The 13261-nt window shown below is 37.6% G+C and overlaps 43 non-coding genes across 43 annotated transcripts; all 43 read left to right on the forward strand.

Moving 5' to 3' along the window:
• Positions 1-107: 107 nt before the first annotated feature.
• LOC120578969 (5S ribosomal RNA) lies at positions 108-226 on the forward strand. The gene has a single exon (XR_005644774.1). It is a non-coding gene; the product is annotated as a 5S ribosomal RNA (ribosomal RNA).
• Positions 227-426: 200 nt separating this feature from the next.
• Positions 427-545, forward strand: LOC120578970 (5S ribosomal RNA). Its single transcript, XR_005644775.1, has one exon. It is a non-coding gene; the product is annotated as a 5S ribosomal RNA (ribosomal RNA).
• A 200-nt stretch (positions 546-745) lies between these two features.
• LOC120578971 (5S ribosomal RNA) lies at positions 746-864 on the forward strand. The gene has a single exon (XR_005644776.1). It is a non-coding gene; the product is annotated as a 5S ribosomal RNA (ribosomal RNA).
• A 165-nt stretch (positions 865-1029) lies between these two features.
• On the forward strand, positions 1030-1148 carry LOC120578972 (5S ribosomal RNA). The gene has a single exon (XR_005644777.1). It is a non-coding gene; the product is annotated as a 5S ribosomal RNA (ribosomal RNA).
• Positions 1149-1348: 200 nt separating this feature from the next.
• LOC120578973 (5S ribosomal RNA) lies at positions 1349-1467 on the forward strand. The gene has a single exon (XR_005644778.1). It is a non-coding gene; the product is annotated as a 5S ribosomal RNA (ribosomal RNA).
• A 200-nt stretch (positions 1468-1667) lies between these two features.
• On the forward strand, positions 1668-1786 carry LOC120578974 (5S ribosomal RNA). Its single transcript, XR_005644779.1, has one exon. It is a non-coding gene; the product is annotated as a 5S ribosomal RNA (ribosomal RNA).
• A 199-nt stretch (positions 1787-1985) lies between these two features.
• Positions 1986-2104, forward strand: LOC120578975 (5S ribosomal RNA). Its single transcript, XR_005644780.1, has one exon. It is a non-coding gene; the product is annotated as a 5S ribosomal RNA (ribosomal RNA).
• A 165-nt stretch (positions 2105-2269) lies between these two features.
• LOC120578976 (5S ribosomal RNA) lies at positions 2270-2388 on the forward strand. Its single transcript, XR_005644781.1, has one exon. It is a non-coding gene; the product is annotated as a 5S ribosomal RNA (ribosomal RNA).
• A 200-nt stretch (positions 2389-2588) lies between these two features.
• Positions 2589-2707, forward strand: LOC120578977 (5S ribosomal RNA). Its single transcript, XR_005644782.1, has one exon. It is a non-coding gene; the product is annotated as a 5S ribosomal RNA (ribosomal RNA).
• A 200-nt stretch (positions 2708-2907) lies between these two features.
• Positions 2908-3026, forward strand: LOC120578979 (5S ribosomal RNA). Its single transcript, XR_005644784.1, has one exon. It is a non-coding gene; the product is annotated as a 5S ribosomal RNA (ribosomal RNA).
• Positions 3027-3225: 199 nt separating this feature from the next.
• LOC120578980 (5S ribosomal RNA) lies at positions 3226-3344 on the forward strand. Its single transcript, XR_005644785.1, has one exon. It is a non-coding gene; the product is annotated as a 5S ribosomal RNA (ribosomal RNA).
• A 200-nt stretch (positions 3345-3544) lies between these two features.
• On the forward strand, positions 3545-3663 carry LOC120578981 (5S ribosomal RNA). The gene has a single exon (XR_005644786.1). It is a non-coding gene; the product is annotated as a 5S ribosomal RNA (ribosomal RNA).
• A 165-nt stretch (positions 3664-3828) lies between these two features.
• Positions 3829-3947, forward strand: LOC120578982 (5S ribosomal RNA). The gene has a single exon (XR_005644787.1). It is a non-coding gene; the product is annotated as a 5S ribosomal RNA (ribosomal RNA).
• A 200-nt stretch (positions 3948-4147) lies between these two features.
• On the forward strand, positions 4148-4266 carry LOC120578983 (5S ribosomal RNA). The gene has a single exon (XR_005644788.1). It is a non-coding gene; the product is annotated as a 5S ribosomal RNA (ribosomal RNA).
• Positions 4267-4466: 200 nt separating this feature from the next.
• Positions 4467-4585, forward strand: LOC120578984 (5S ribosomal RNA). The gene has a single exon (XR_005644789.1). It is a non-coding gene; the product is annotated as a 5S ribosomal RNA (ribosomal RNA).
• A 200-nt stretch (positions 4586-4785) lies between these two features.
• On the forward strand, positions 4786-4904 carry LOC120578985 (5S ribosomal RNA). Its single transcript, XR_005644790.1, has one exon. It is a non-coding gene; the product is annotated as a 5S ribosomal RNA (ribosomal RNA).
• A 165-nt stretch (positions 4905-5069) lies between these two features.
• Positions 5070-5188, forward strand: LOC120578986 (5S ribosomal RNA). Its single transcript, XR_005644791.1, has one exon. It is a non-coding gene; the product is annotated as a 5S ribosomal RNA (ribosomal RNA).
• A 165-nt stretch (positions 5189-5353) lies between these two features.
• LOC120578987 (5S ribosomal RNA) lies at positions 5354-5472 on the forward strand. The gene has a single exon (XR_005644792.1). It is a non-coding gene; the product is annotated as a 5S ribosomal RNA (ribosomal RNA).
• Positions 5473-5672: 200 nt separating this feature from the next.
• On the forward strand, positions 5673-5791 carry LOC120578988 (5S ribosomal RNA). The gene has a single exon (XR_005644793.1). It is a non-coding gene; the product is annotated as a 5S ribosomal RNA (ribosomal RNA).
• Positions 5792-5991: 200 nt separating this feature from the next.
• On the forward strand, positions 5992-6110 carry LOC120578990 (5S ribosomal RNA). The gene has a single exon (XR_005644795.1). It is a non-coding gene; the product is annotated as a 5S ribosomal RNA (ribosomal RNA).
• Positions 6111-6275: 165 nt separating this feature from the next.
• Positions 6276-6394, forward strand: LOC120578991 (5S ribosomal RNA). The gene has a single exon (XR_005644796.1). It is a non-coding gene; the product is annotated as a 5S ribosomal RNA (ribosomal RNA).
• A 199-nt stretch (positions 6395-6593) lies between these two features.
• LOC120578992 (5S ribosomal RNA) lies at positions 6594-6712 on the forward strand. The gene has a single exon (XR_005644797.1). It is a non-coding gene; the product is annotated as a 5S ribosomal RNA (ribosomal RNA).
• Positions 6713-6912: 200 nt separating this feature from the next.
• On the forward strand, positions 6913-7031 carry LOC120578993 (5S ribosomal RNA). Its single transcript, XR_005644798.1, has one exon. It is a non-coding gene; the product is annotated as a 5S ribosomal RNA (ribosomal RNA).
• A 199-nt stretch (positions 7032-7230) lies between these two features.
• LOC120578994 (5S ribosomal RNA) lies at positions 7231-7349 on the forward strand. The gene has a single exon (XR_005644799.1). It is a non-coding gene; the product is annotated as a 5S ribosomal RNA (ribosomal RNA).
• A 165-nt stretch (positions 7350-7514) lies between these two features.
• Positions 7515-7633, forward strand: LOC120578995 (5S ribosomal RNA). The gene has a single exon (XR_005644800.1). It is a non-coding gene; the product is annotated as a 5S ribosomal RNA (ribosomal RNA).
• Positions 7634-7798: 165 nt separating this feature from the next.
• LOC120578996 (5S ribosomal RNA) lies at positions 7799-7917 on the forward strand. Its single transcript, XR_005644801.1, has one exon. It is a non-coding gene; the product is annotated as a 5S ribosomal RNA (ribosomal RNA).
• Positions 7918-8117: 200 nt separating this feature from the next.
• LOC120578997 (5S ribosomal RNA) lies at positions 8118-8236 on the forward strand. The gene has a single exon (XR_005644802.1). It is a non-coding gene; the product is annotated as a 5S ribosomal RNA (ribosomal RNA).
• Positions 8237-8401: 165 nt separating this feature from the next.
• Positions 8402-8520, forward strand: LOC120578998 (5S ribosomal RNA). The gene has a single exon (XR_005644803.1). It is a non-coding gene; the product is annotated as a 5S ribosomal RNA (ribosomal RNA).
• A 200-nt stretch (positions 8521-8720) lies between these two features.
• LOC120578999 (5S ribosomal RNA) lies at positions 8721-8839 on the forward strand. The gene has a single exon (XR_005644804.1). It is a non-coding gene; the product is annotated as a 5S ribosomal RNA (ribosomal RNA).
• Positions 8840-9004: 165 nt separating this feature from the next.
• On the forward strand, positions 9005-9123 carry LOC120579001 (5S ribosomal RNA). Its single transcript, XR_005644806.1, has one exon. It is a non-coding gene; the product is annotated as a 5S ribosomal RNA (ribosomal RNA).
• A 200-nt stretch (positions 9124-9323) lies between these two features.
• On the forward strand, positions 9324-9442 carry LOC120579002 (5S ribosomal RNA). The gene has a single exon (XR_005644807.1). It is a non-coding gene; the product is annotated as a 5S ribosomal RNA (ribosomal RNA).
• A 200-nt stretch (positions 9443-9642) lies between these two features.
• On the forward strand, positions 9643-9761 carry LOC120579003 (5S ribosomal RNA). Its single transcript, XR_005644808.1, has one exon. It is a non-coding gene; the product is annotated as a 5S ribosomal RNA (ribosomal RNA).
• A 200-nt stretch (positions 9762-9961) lies between these two features.
• On the forward strand, positions 9962-10080 carry LOC120579004 (5S ribosomal RNA). The gene has a single exon (XR_005644809.1). It is a non-coding gene; the product is annotated as a 5S ribosomal RNA (ribosomal RNA).
• A 200-nt stretch (positions 10081-10280) lies between these two features.
• LOC120579005 (5S ribosomal RNA) lies at positions 10281-10399 on the forward strand. Its single transcript, XR_005644810.1, has one exon. It is a non-coding gene; the product is annotated as a 5S ribosomal RNA (ribosomal RNA).
• A 199-nt stretch (positions 10400-10598) lies between these two features.
• On the forward strand, positions 10599-10717 carry LOC120579007 (5S ribosomal RNA). The gene has a single exon (XR_005644812.1). It is a non-coding gene; the product is annotated as a 5S ribosomal RNA (ribosomal RNA).
• Positions 10718-10917: 200 nt separating this feature from the next.
• Positions 10918-11036, forward strand: LOC120579008 (5S ribosomal RNA). Its single transcript, XR_005644813.1, has one exon. It is a non-coding gene; the product is annotated as a 5S ribosomal RNA (ribosomal RNA).
• Positions 11037-11236: 200 nt separating this feature from the next.
• LOC120579009 (5S ribosomal RNA) lies at positions 11237-11355 on the forward strand. Its single transcript, XR_005644814.1, has one exon. It is a non-coding gene; the product is annotated as a 5S ribosomal RNA (ribosomal RNA).
• A 200-nt stretch (positions 11356-11555) lies between these two features.
• LOC120579010 (5S ribosomal RNA) lies at positions 11556-11674 on the forward strand. The gene has a single exon (XR_005644815.1). It is a non-coding gene; the product is annotated as a 5S ribosomal RNA (ribosomal RNA).
• Positions 11675-11874: 200 nt separating this feature from the next.
• LOC120579011 (5S ribosomal RNA) lies at positions 11875-11993 on the forward strand. The gene has a single exon (XR_005644816.1). It is a non-coding gene; the product is annotated as a 5S ribosomal RNA (ribosomal RNA).
• A 200-nt stretch (positions 11994-12193) lies between these two features.
• LOC120579013 (5S ribosomal RNA) lies at positions 12194-12312 on the forward strand. The gene has a single exon (XR_005644818.1). It is a non-coding gene; the product is annotated as a 5S ribosomal RNA (ribosomal RNA).
• A 189-nt stretch (positions 12313-12501) lies between these two features.
• Positions 12502-12620, forward strand: LOC120579014 (5S ribosomal RNA). The gene has a single exon (XR_005644819.1). It is a non-coding gene; the product is annotated as a 5S ribosomal RNA (ribosomal RNA).
• A 200-nt stretch (positions 12621-12820) lies between these two features.
• On the forward strand, positions 12821-12939 carry LOC120579015 (5S ribosomal RNA). The gene has a single exon (XR_005644820.1). It is a non-coding gene; the product is annotated as a 5S ribosomal RNA (ribosomal RNA).
• Positions 12940-13139: 200 nt separating this feature from the next.
• LOC120579016 (5S ribosomal RNA) lies at positions 13140-13258 on the forward strand. The gene has a single exon (XR_005644821.1). It is a non-coding gene; the product is annotated as a 5S ribosomal RNA (ribosomal RNA).
• The last annotated feature ends 3 nt before the right edge of the window (positions 13259-13261 follow it).

Consider the following 13261-nt stretch of genomic DNA (forward strand, 5'->3'; position numbering starts at 1 on the left):
AATTTACGCTACCTAACACTCTATTAGTTAATTAATTAGCGTAGTTTGACGTCTTTTTTGAAAAATAAATTAGAAATGCATATATACAATTACAACGCTTTACTCTCAGGTGCGATCATACCAGCACTAATGCACCGGATCCCATCAGAACTCCGCAGTTAAGCGTGCTTGGGCGAGAGTAGTACTAGGATGGGTGACCTCCTGGGAAGTCCTTGTGTTGCACCTCTTTTTGCCAAAATTTCGTGTTCTTTTTGTTAATTAGCGTAATTTTACGTCGTTTTTGAAAAATAAACTTCGATTGTATTTCATTTTTTCCGTTAATTTACGCTACCTAACACTCTATTAGTTAATTAATTAGCGTAGTTTGACGTCTTTTTTGAAAAATAAATTAGAAATGCATATATACAATTACAACGCTTTACTCTCAGGTGCGATCATACCAGCACTAATGCACCGGATCCCATCAGAACTCCGCAGTTAAGCGTGCTTGGGCGAGAGTAGTACTAGGATGGGTGACCTCCTGGGAAGTCCTTGTGTTGCACCTCTTTTTGCCAAAATTTCGTGTTCTTTTTGTTAATTAGCGTAATTTTACGTCGTTTTTGAAAAATAAACTTCGATTGTATTTCATTTTTTCCGTTAATTTACGCTACCTAACACTCTATTAGTTAATTAATTAGCGTAGTTTGACGTCTTTTTTGAAAAATAAATTAGAAATGCATATATACAATTACAACGCTTTACTCTCAGGTGCGATCATACCAGCACTAATGCACCGGATCCCATCAGAACTCCGCAGTTAAGCGTGCTTGGGCGAGAGTAGTACTAGGATGGGTGACCTCCTGGGAAGTCCTTGTGTTGCACCTCTTTTTGCCAAAATTTCGTGTTCTTTTTGTTAATTAGCGTAATTTTACGTCGTTCCGTTAATTTACGCTACCTAACACTCTATTAGTTAATTAATTAGCGTAGTTTGACGTCTTTTTTGAAAAATAAATTAGAAATGCATATATACAATTACAACGCTTTACTCTCAGGTGCGATCATACCAGCACTAATGCACCGGATCCCATCAGAACTCCGCAGTTAAGCGTGCTTGGGCGAGAGTAGTACTAGGATGGGTGACCTCCTGGGAAGTCCTTGTGTTGCACCTCTTTTTGCCAAAATTTCGTGTTCTTTTTGTTAATTAGCGTAATTTTACGTCGTTTTTGAAAAATAAACTTCGATTGTATTTCATTTTTTCCGTTAATTTACGCTACCTAACACTCTATTAGTTAATTAATTAGCGTAGTTTGACGTCTTTTTTGAAAAATAAATTAGAAATGCATATATACAATTACAACGCTTTACTCTCAGGTGCGATCATACCAGCACTAATGCACCGGATCCCATCAGAACTCCGCAGTTAAGCGTGCTTGGGCGAGAGTAGTACTAGGATGGGTGACCTCCTGGGAAGTCCTTGTGTTGCACCTCTTTTTGCCAAAATTTCGTGTTCTTTTTGTTAATTAGCGTAATTTTACGTCGTTTTTGAAAAATAAACTTCGATTGTATTTCATTTTTTCCGTTAATTTACGCTACCTAACACTCTATTAGTTAATTAATTAGCGTAGTTTGACGTCTTTTTTGAAAAATAAATTAGAAATGCATATATACAATTACAACGCTTTACTCTCAGGTGCGATCATACCAGCACTAATGCACCGGATCCCATCAGAACTCCGCAGTTAAGCGTGCTTGGGCGAGAGTAGTACTAGGATGGGTGACCTCCTGGGAAGTCCTTGTGTTGCACCTCTTTTTGCCAAAATTTCGTGTTCTTTTGTTAATTAGCGTAATTTTACGTCGTTTTTGAAAAATAAACTTCGATTGTATTTCATTTTTTCCGTTAATTTACGCTACCTAACACTCTATTAGTTAATTAATTAGCGTAGTTTGACGTCTTTTTTGAAAAATAAATTAGAAATGCATATATACAATTACAACGCTTTACTCTCAGGTGCGATCATACCAGCACTAATGCACCGGATCCCATCAGAACTCCGCAGTTAAGCGTGCTTGGGCGAGAGTAGTACTAGGATGGGTGACCTCCTGGGAAGTCCTTGTGTTGCACCTCTTTTTGCCAAAATTTCGTGTTCTTTTTGTTAATTAGCGTAATTTTACGTCGTTCCGTTAATTTACGCTACCTAACACTCTATTAGTTAATTAATTAGCGTAGTTTGACGTCTTTTTTGAAAAATAAATTAGAAATGCATATATACAATTACAACGCTTTACTCTCAGGTGCGATCATACCAGCACTAATGCACCGGATCCCATCAGAACTCCGCAGTTAAGCGTGCTTGGGCGAGAGTAGTACTAGGATGGGTGACCTCCTGGGAAGTCCTTGTGTTGCACCTCTTTTTGCCAAAATTTCGTGTTCTTTTTGTTAATTAGCGTAATTTTACGTCGTTTTTGAAAAATAAACTTCGATTGTATTTCATTTTTTCCGTTAATTTACGCTACCTAACACTCTATTAGTTAATTAATTAGCGTAGTTTGACGTCTTTTTTGAAAAATAAATTAGAAATGCATATATACAATTACAACGCTTTACTCTCAGGTGCGATCATACCAGCACTAATGCACCGGATCCCATCAGAACTCCGCAGTTAAGCGTGCTTGGGCGAGAGTAGTACTAGGATGGGTGACCTCCTGGGAAGTCCTTGTGTTGCACCTCTTTTTGCCAAAATTTCGTGTTCTTTTTGTTAATTAGCGTAATTTTACGTCGTTTTTGAAAAATAAACTTCGATTGTATTTCATTTTTTCCGTTAATTTACGCTACCTAACACTCTATTAGTTAATTAATTAGCGTAGTTTGACGTCTTTTTTGAAAAATAAATTAGAAATGCATATATACAATTACAACGCTTTACTCTCAGGTGCGATCATACCAGCACTAATGCACCGGATCCCATCAGAACTCCGCAGTTAAGCGTGCTTGGGCGAGAGTAGTACTAGGATGGGTGACCTCCTGGGAAGTCCTTGTGTTGCACCTCTTTTTGCCAAAATTTCGTGTTCTTTTTGTTAATTAGCGTAATTTTACGTCGTTTTTGAAAAATAAACTTCGATTGTATTTCATTTTTCCGTTAATTTACGCTACCTAACACTCTATTAGTTAATTAATTAGCGTAGTTTGACGTCTTTTTTGAAAAATAAATTAGAAATGCATATATACAATTACAACGCTTTACTCTCAGGTGCGATCATACCAGCACTAATGCACCGGATCCCATCAGAACTCCGCAGTTAAGCGTGCTTGGGCGAGAGTAGTACTAGGATGGGTGACCTCCTGGGAAGTCCTTGTGTTGCACCTCTTTTTGCCAAAATTTCGTGTTCTTTTTGTTAATTAGCGTAATTTTACGTCGTTTTTGAAAAATAAACTTCGATTGTATTTCATTTTTTCCGTTAATTTACGCTACCTAACACTCTATTAGTTAATTAATTAGCGTAGTTTGACGTCTTTTTTGAAAAATAAATTAGAAATGCATATATACAATTACAACGCTTTACTCTCAGGTGCGATCATACCAGCACTAATGCACCGGATCCCATCAGAACTCCGCAGTTAAGCGTGCTTGGGCGAGAGTAGTACTAGGATGGGTGACCTCCTGGGAAGTCCTTGTGTTGCACCTCTTTTTGCCAAAATTTCGTGTTCTTTTTGTTAATTAGCGTAATTTTACGTCGTTCCGTTAATTTACGCTACCTAACACTCTATTAGTTAATTAATTAGCGTAGTTTGACGTCTTTTTTGAAAAATAAATTAGAAATGCATATATACAATTACAACGCTTTACTCTCAGGTGCGATCATACCAGCACTAATGCACCGGATCCCATCAGAACTCCGCAGTTAAGCGTGCTTGGGCGAGAGTAGTACTAGGATGGGTGACCTCCTGGGAAGTCCTTGTGTTGCACCTCTTTTTGCCAAAATTTCGTGTTCTTTTTGTTAATTAGCGTAATTTTACGTCGTTTTTGAAAAATAAACTTCGATTGTATTTCATTTTTTCCGTTAATTTACGCTACCTAACACTCTATTAGTTAATTAATTAGCGTAGTTTGACGTCTTTTTTGAAAAATAAATTAGAAATGCATATATACAATTACAACGCTTTACTCTCAGGTGCGATCATACCAGCACTAATGCACCGGATCCCATCAGAACTCCGCAGTTAAGCGTGCTTGGGCGAGAGTAGTACTAGGATGGGTGACCTCCTGGGAAGTCCTTGTGTTGCACCTCTTTTTGCCAAAATTTCGTGTTCTTTTTGTTAATTAGCGTAATTTTACGTCGTTTTTGAAAAATAAACTTCGATTGTATTTCATTTTTTCCGTTAATTTACGCTACCTAACACTCTATTAGTTAATTAATTAGCGTAGTTTGACGTCTTTTTTGAAAAATAAATTAGAAATGCATATATACAATTACAACGCTTTACTCTCAGGTGCGATCATACCAGCACTAATGCACCGGATCCCATCAGAACTCCGCAGTTAAGCGTGCTTGGGCGAGAGTAGTACTAGGATGGGTGACCTCCTGGGAAGTCCTTGTGTTGCACCTCTTTTTGCCAAAATTTCGTGTTCTTTTTGTTAATTAGCGTAATTTTACGTCGTTTTTGAAAAATAAACTTCGATTGTATTTCATTTTTTCCGTTAATTTACGCTACCTAACACTCTATTAGTTAATTAATTAGCGTAGTTTGACGTCTTTTTTGAAAAATAAATTAGAAATGCATATATACAATTACAACGCTTTACTCTCAGGTGCGATCATACCAGCACTAATGCACCGGATCCCATCAGAACTCCGCAGTTAAGCGTGCTTGGGCGAGAGTAGTACTAGGATGGGTGACCTCCTGGGAAGTCCTTGTGTTGCACCTCTTTTTGCCAAAATTTCGTGTTCTTTTTGTTAATTAGCGTAATTTTACGTCGTTCCGTTAATTTACGCTACCTAACACTCTATTAGTTAATTAATTAGCGTAGTTTGACGTCTTTTTTGAAAAATAAATTAGAAATGCATATATACAATTACAACGCTTTACTCTCAGGTGCGATCATACCAGCACTAATGCACCGGATCCCATCAGAACTCCGCAGTTAAGCGTGCTTGGGCGAGAGTAGTACTAGGATGGGTGACCTCCTGGGAAGTCCTTGTGTTGCACCTCTTTTTGCCAAAATTTCGTGTTCTTTTTGTTAATTAGCGTAATTTTACGTCGTTCCGTTAATTTACGCTACCTAACACTCTATTAGTTAATTAATTAGCGTAGTTTGACGTCTTTTTTGAAAAATAAATTAGAAATGCATATATACAATTACAACGCTTTACTCTCAGGTGCGATCATACCAGCACTAATGCACCGGATCCCATCAGAACTCCGCAGTTAAGCGTGCTTGGGCGAGAGTAGTACTAGGATGGGTGACCTCCTGGGAAGTCCTTGTGTTGCACCTCTTTTTGCCAAAATTTCGTGTTCTTTTTGTTAATTAGCGTAATTTTACGTCGTTTTTGAAAAATAAACTTCGATTGTATTTCATTTTTTCCGTTAATTTACGCTACCTAACACTCTATTAGTTAATTAATTAGCGTAGTTTGACGTCTTTTTTGAAAAATAAATTAGAAATGCATATATACAATTACAACGCTTTACTCTCAGGTGCGATCATACCAGCACTAATGCACCGGATCCCATCAGAACTCCGCAGTTAAGCGTGCTTGGGCGAGAGTAGTACTAGGATGGGTGACCTCCTGGGAAGTCCTTGTGTTGCACCTCTTTTTGCCAAAATTTCGTGTTCTTTTTGTTAATTAGCGTAATTTTACGTCGTTTTTGAAAAATAAACTTCGATTGTATTTCATTTTTTCCGTTAATTTACGCTACCTAACACTCTATTAGTTAATTAATTAGCGTAGTTTGACGTCTTTTTTGAAAAATAAATTAGAAATGCATATATACAATTACAACGCTTTACTCTCAGGTGCGATCATACCAGCACTAATGCACCGGATCCCATCAGAACTCCGCAGTTAAGCGTGCTTGGGCGAGAGTAGTACTAGGATGGGTGACCTCCTGGGAAGTCCTTGTGTTGCACCTCTTTTTGCCAAAATTTCGTGTTCTTTTTGTTAATTAGCGTAATTTTACGTCGTTCCGTTAATTTACGCTACCTAACACTCTATTAGTTAATTAATTAGCGTAGTTTGACGTCTTTTTTGAAAAATAAATTAGAAATGCATATATACAATTACAACGCTTTACTCTCAGGTGCGATCATACCAGCACTAATGCACCGGATCCCATCAGAACTCCGCAGTTAAGCGTGCTTGGGCGAGAGTAGTACTAGGATGGGTGACCTCCTGGGAAGTCCTTGTGTTGCACCTCTTTTTGCCAAAATTTCGTGTTCTTTTTGTTAATTAGCGTAATTTTACGTGTTTTTGAAAAATAAACTTCGATTGTATTTCATTTTTTCCGTTAATTTACGCTACCTAACACTCTATTAGTTAATTAATTAGCGTAGTTTGACGTCTTTTTTGAAAAATAAATTAGAAATGCATATATACAATTACAACGCTTTACTCTCAGGTGCGATCATACCAGCACTAATGCACCGGATCCCATCAGAACTCCGCAGTTAAGCGTGCTTGGGCGAGAGTAGTACTAGGATGGGTGACCTCCTGGGAAGTCCTTGTGTTGCACCTCTTTTTGCCAAAATTTCGTGTTCTTTTTGTTAATTAGCGTAATTTTACGTCGTTTTTGAAAAATAAACTTCGATTGTATTTCATTTTTTCCGTTAATTTACGCTACCTAACACTCTATTAGTTAATTAATTAGCGTAGTTTGACGTCTTTTTTGAAAAATAAATTAGAAATGCATATATACAATTACAACGCTTTACTCTCAGGTGCGATCATACCAGCACTAATGCACCGGATCCCATCAGAACTCCGCAGTTAAGCGTGCTTGGGCGAGAGTAGTACTAGGATGGGTGACCTCCTGGGAAGTCCTTGTGTTGCACCTCTTTTTGCCAAAATTTCGTGTTCTTTTTGTTAATTAGCGTAATTTTACGTCGTTTTTGAAAAATAAACTTCGATTGTATTTCATTTTTTCCGTTAATTTACGCTACCTAACACTCTATTAGTTAATTAATTAGCGTAGTTTGACGTCTTTTTTGAAAATAAATTAGAAATGCATATATACAATTACAACGCTTTACTCTCAGGTGCGATCATACCAGCACTAATGCACCGGATCCCATCAGAACTCCGCAGTTAAGCGTGCTTGGGCGAGAGTAGTACTAGGATGGGTGACCTCCTGGGAAGTCCTTGTGTTGCACCTCTTTTTGCCAAAATTTCGTGTTCTTTTTGTTAATTAGCGTAATTTTACGTCGTTCCGTTAATTTACGCTACCTAACACTCTATTAGTTAATTAATTAGCGTAGTTTGACGTCTTTTTTGAAAAATAAATTAGAAATGCATATATACAATTACAACGCTTTACTCTCAGGTGCGATCATACCAGCACTAATGCACCGGATCCCATCAGAACTCCGCAGTTAAGCGTGCTTGGGCGAGAGTAGTACTAGGATGGGTGACCTCCTGGGAAGTCCTTGTGTTGCACCTCTTTTTGCCAAAATTTCGTGTTCTTTTTGTTAATTAGCGTAATTTTACGTCGTTCCGTTAATTTACGCTACCTAACACTCTATTAGTTAATTAATTAGCGTAGTTTGACGTCTTTTTTGAAAAATAAATTAGAAATGCATATATACAATTACAACGCTTTACTCTCAGGTGCGATCATACCAGCACTAATGCACCGGATCCCATCAGAACTCCGCAGTTAAGCGTGCTTGGGCGAGAGTAGTACTAGGATGGGTGACCTCCTGGGAAGTCCTTGTGTTGCACCTCTTTTTGCCAAAATTTCGTGTTCTTTTTTTTAATTAGCGTAATTTTACGTCGTTTTTGAAAAATAAACTTCGATTGTATTTCATTTTTTCCGTTAATTTACGCTACCTAACACTCTATTAGTTAATTAATTAGCGTAGTTTGACGTCTTTTTTGAAAAATAAATTAGAAATGCATATATACAATTACAACGCTTTACTCTCAGGTGCGATCATACCAGCACTAATGCACCGGATCCCATCAGAACTCCGCAGTTAAGCGTGCTTGGGCGAGAGTAGTACTAGGATGGGTGACCTCCTGGGAAGTCCTTGTGTTGCACCTCTTTTTGCCAAAATTTCGTGTTCTTTTTGTTAATTAGCGTAATTTTACGTCGTTCCGTTAATTTACGCTACCTAACACTCTATTAGTTAATTAATTAGCGTAGTTTGACGTCTTTTTTGAAAAATAAATTAGAAATGCATATATACAATTACAACGCTTTACTCTCAGGTGCGATCATACCAGCACTAATGCACCGGATCCCATCAGAACTCCGCAGTTAAGCGTGCTTGGGCGAGAGTAGTACTAGGATGGGTGACCTCCTGGGAAGTCCTTGTGTTGCACCTCTTTTTGCCAAAATTTCGTGTTCTTTTTGTTAATTAGCGTAATTTTACGTCGTTTTTGAAAAATAAACTTCGATTGTATTTCATTTTTTCCGTTAATTTACGCTACCTAACACTCTATTAGTTAATTAATTAGCGTAGTTTGACGTCTTTTTTGAAAAATAAATTAGAAATGCATATATACAATTACAACGCTTTACTCTCAGGTGCGATCATACCAGCACTAATGCACCGGATCCCATCAGAACTCCGCAGTTAAGCGTGCTTGGGCGAGAGTAGTACTAGGATGGGTGACCTCCTGGGAAGTCCTTGTGTTGCACCTCTTTTTGCCAAAATTTCGTGTTCTTTTTGTTAATTAGCGTAATTTTACGTCGTTCCGTTAATTTACGCTACCTAACACTCTATTAGTTAATTAATTAGCGTAGTTTGACGTCTTTTTTGAAAAATAAATTAGAAATGCATATATACAATTACAACGCTTTACTCTCAGGTGCGATCATACCAGCACTAATGCACCGGATCCCATCAGAACTCCGCAGTTAAGCGTGCTTGGGCGAGAGTAGTACTAGGATGGGTGACCTCCTGGGAAGTCCTTGTGTTGCACCTCTTTTTGCCAAAATTTCGTGTTCTTTTTGTTAATTAGCGTAATTTTACGTCGTTTTTGAAAAATAAACTTCGATTGTATTTCATTTTTTCCGTTAATTTACGCTACCTAACACTCTATTAGTTAATTAATTAGCGTAGTTTGACGTCTTTTTTGAAAAATAAATTAGAAATGCATATATACAATTACAACGCTTTACTCTCAGGTGCGATCATACCAGCACTAATGCACCGGATCCCATCAGAACTCCGCAGTTAAGCGTGCTTGGGCGAGAGTAGTACTAGGATGGGTGACCTCCTGGGAAGTCCTTGTGTTGCACCTCTTTTTGCCAAAATTTCGTGTTCTTTTTGTTAATTAGCGTAATTTTACGTCGTTTTTGAAAAATAAACTTCGATTGTATTTCATTTTTTCCGTTAATTTACGCTACCTAACACTCTATTAGTTAATTAATTAGCGTAGTTTGACGTCTTTTTTGAAAAATAAATTAGAAATGCATATATACAATTACAACGCTTTACTCTCAGGTGCGATCATACCAGCACTAATGCACCGGATCCCATCAGAACTCCGCAGTTAAGCGTGCTTGGGCGAGAGTAGTACTAGGATGGGTGACCTCCTGGGAAGTCCTTGTGTTGCACCTCTTTTTGCCAAAATTTCGTGTTCTTTTTGTTAATTAGCGTAATTTTACGTCGTTTTTGAAAAATAAACTTCGATTGTATTTCATTTTTTCCGTTAATTTACGCTACCTAACACTCTATTAGTTAATTAATTAGCGTAGTTTGACGTCTTTTTTGAAAAATAAATTAGAAATGCATATATACAATTACAACGCTTTACTCTCAGGTGCGATCATACCAGCACTAATGCACCGGATCCCATCAGAACTCCGCAGTTAAGCGTGCTTGGGCGAGAGTAGTACTAGGATGGGTGACCTCCTGGGAAGTCCTTGTGTTGCACCTCTTTTTGCCAAAATTTCGTGTTCTTTTTGTTAATTAGCGTAATTTTACGTCGTTTTTGAAAAATAAACTTCGATTGTATTTCATTTTTTCCGTTAATTTACGCTACCTAACACTCTATTAGTTAATTAATTAGCGTAGTTTGACGTCTTTTTTGAAAAATAAATTAGAAATGCATATATACAATTACAACGCTTTACTCTCAGGTGCGATCATACCAGCACTAATGCACCGGATCCCATCAGAACTCCGCAGTTAAGCGTGCTTGGGCGAGAGTAGTACTAGGATGGGTGACCTCCTGGGAAGTCCTTGTGTTGCACCTCTTTTTGCCAAAATTTCGTGTTCTTTTGTTAATTAGCGTAATTTTACGTCGTTTTTGAAAAATAAACTTCGATTGTATTTCATTTTTTCCGTTAATTTACGCTACCTAACACTCTATTAGTTAATTAATTAGCGTAGTTTGACGTCTTTTTTGAAAAATAAATTAGAAATGCATATATACAATTACAACGCTTTACTCTCAGGTGCGATCATACCAGCACTAATGCACCGGATCCCATCAGAACTCCGCAGTTAAGCGTGCTTGGGCGAGAGTAGTACTAGGATGGGTGACCTCCTGGGAAGTCCTTGTGTTGCACCTCTTTTTGCCAAAATTTCGTGTTCTTTTTGTTAATTAGCGTAATTTTACGTCGTTTTTGAAAAATAAACTTCGATTGTATTTCATTTTTTCCGTTAATTTACGCTACCTAACACTCTATTAGTTAATTAATTAGCGTAGTTTGACGTCTTTTTTGAAAAATAAATTAGAAATGCATATATACAATTACAACGCTTTACTCTCAGGTGCGATCATACCAGCACTAATGCACCGGATCCCATCAGAACTCCGCAGTTAAGCGTGCTTGGGCGAGAGTAGTACTAGGATGGGTGACCTCCTGGGAAGTCCTTGTGTTGCACCTCTTTTTGCCAAAATTTCGTGTTCTTTTTGTTAATTAGCGTAATTTTACGTCGTTTTTGAAAAATAAACTTCGATTGTATTTCATTTTTTCCGTTAATTTACGCTACCTAACACTCTATTAGTTAATTAATTAGCGTAGTTTGACGTCTTTTTTGAAAAATAAATTAGAAATGCATATATACAATTACAACGCTTTACTCTCAGGTGCGATCATACCAGCACTAATGCACCGGATCCCATCAGAACTCCGCAGTTAAGCGTGCTTGGGCGAGAGTAGTACTAGGATGGGTGACCTCCTGGGAAGTCCTTGTGTTGCACCTCTTTTTGCCAAAATTTCGTGTTCTTTTTGTTAATTAGCGTAATTTTACGTCGTTTTTGAAAAATAAACTTCGATTGTATTTCATTTTTTCCGTTAATTTACGCTACCTAACACTCTATTAGTTAATTAATTAGCGTAGTTTGACGTCTTTTTTGAAAAATAAATTAGAAATGCATATATACAATTACAACGCTTTACTCTCAGGTGCGATCATACCAGCACTAATGCACCGGATCCCATCAGAACTCCGCAGTTAAGCGTGCTTGGGCGAGAGTAGTACTAGGATGGGTGACCTCCTGGGAAGTCCTTGTGTTGCACCTCTTTTTGCCAAAATTTCGTGTTCTTTTTGTTAATTAGCGTAATTTTACGTCGTTTTTGAAAAATAAACTTCGATTGTATTTCATTTTTTCCGTTAATTTACGCTACCTAACACTCTATTAGTTAATTAATTAGCGTAGTTTGACGTCTTTTTTGAAAAATAAATTAGAAATGCATATATACAATTACAACGCTTTACTCTCAGGTGCGATCATACCAGCACTAATGCACCGGATCCCATCAGAACTCCGCAGTTAAGCGTGCTTGGGCGAGAGTAGTACTAGGATGGGTGACCTCCTGGGAAGTCCTTGTGTTGCACCTCTTTTTGCCAAAATTTCGTGTTCTTTTTGTTAATTAGCGTAATTTTACGTCGTTTTTGAAAAATAAACTTCGATTGTATTTCATTTTTTCCGTTAATTTACGCTACCTAACACTCTATTAGTTAATTAATTAGCGTAGTTTGACGTCTTTTTTGAAAAATAAATTAGAAATGCATATATACAATTACAACGCTTTACTCTCAGGTGCGATCATACCAGCACTAATGCACCGGATCCCATCAGAACTCCGCAGTTAAGCGTGCTTGGGCGAGAGTAGTACTAGGATGGGTGACCTCCTGGGAAGTCCTTGTGTTGCACCTCTTTTTGCCAAAATTTCGTGTTCTTTTTGTTAATTAGCGTAATTTTACGTCGTTTGAAAAAACTCGATTGTATTTTTTCCGTTAATTTACGCTACCTAACACTCTATTAGTTAATTAATTAGCGTAGTTTGACGTCTTTTTTGAAAAATAAATTAGAAATGCATATATACAATTACAACGCTTTACTCTCAGGTGCGATCATACCAGCACTAATGCACCGGATCCCATCAGAACTCCGCAGTTAAGCGTGCTTGGGCGAGAGTAGTACTAGGATGGGTGACCTCCTGGGAAGTCCTTGTGTTGCACCTCTTTTTGCCAAAATTTCGTGTTCTTTTTGTTAATTAGCGTAATTTTACGTCGTTTTTGAAAAATAAACTTCGATTGTATTTCATTTTTTCCGTTAATTTACGCTACCTAACACTCTATTAGTTAATTAATTAGCGTAGTTTGACGTCTTTTTTGAAAAATAAATTAGAAATGCATATATACAATTACAACGCTTTACTCTCAGGTGCGATCATACCAGCACTAATGCACCGGATCCCATCAGAACTCCGCAGTTAAGCGTGCTTGGGCGAGAGTAGTACTAGGATGGGTGACCTCCTGGGAAGTCCTTGTGTTGCACCTCTTTTTGCCAAAATTTCGTGTTCTTTTTGTTAATTAGCGTAATTTTACGTCGTTTTTGAAAAATAAACTTCGATTGTATTTCATTTTTTCCGTTAATTTACGCTACCTAACACTCTATTAGTTAATTAATTAGCGTAGTTTGACGTCTTTTTTGAAAAATAAATTAGAAATGCATATATACAATTACAACGCTTTACTCTCAGGTGCGATCATACCAGCACTAATGCACCGGATCCCATCAGAACTCCGCAGTTAAGCGTGCTTGGGCGAGAGTAGTACTAGGATGGGTGACCTCCTGGGAAGTCCTTGTGTTGCACCTCTTT

The sequence above is a fragment of the Medicago truncatula genome, chromosome 2 (assembly GCF_003473485.1).
Source record: "Medicago truncatula cultivar Jemalong A17 chromosome 2, MtrunA17r5.0-ANR, whole genome shotgun sequence".
NCBI classification, from domain to species: domain Eukaryota; kingdom Viridiplantae; phylum Streptophyta; class Magnoliopsida; order Fabales; family Fabaceae; genus Medicago; species Medicago truncatula.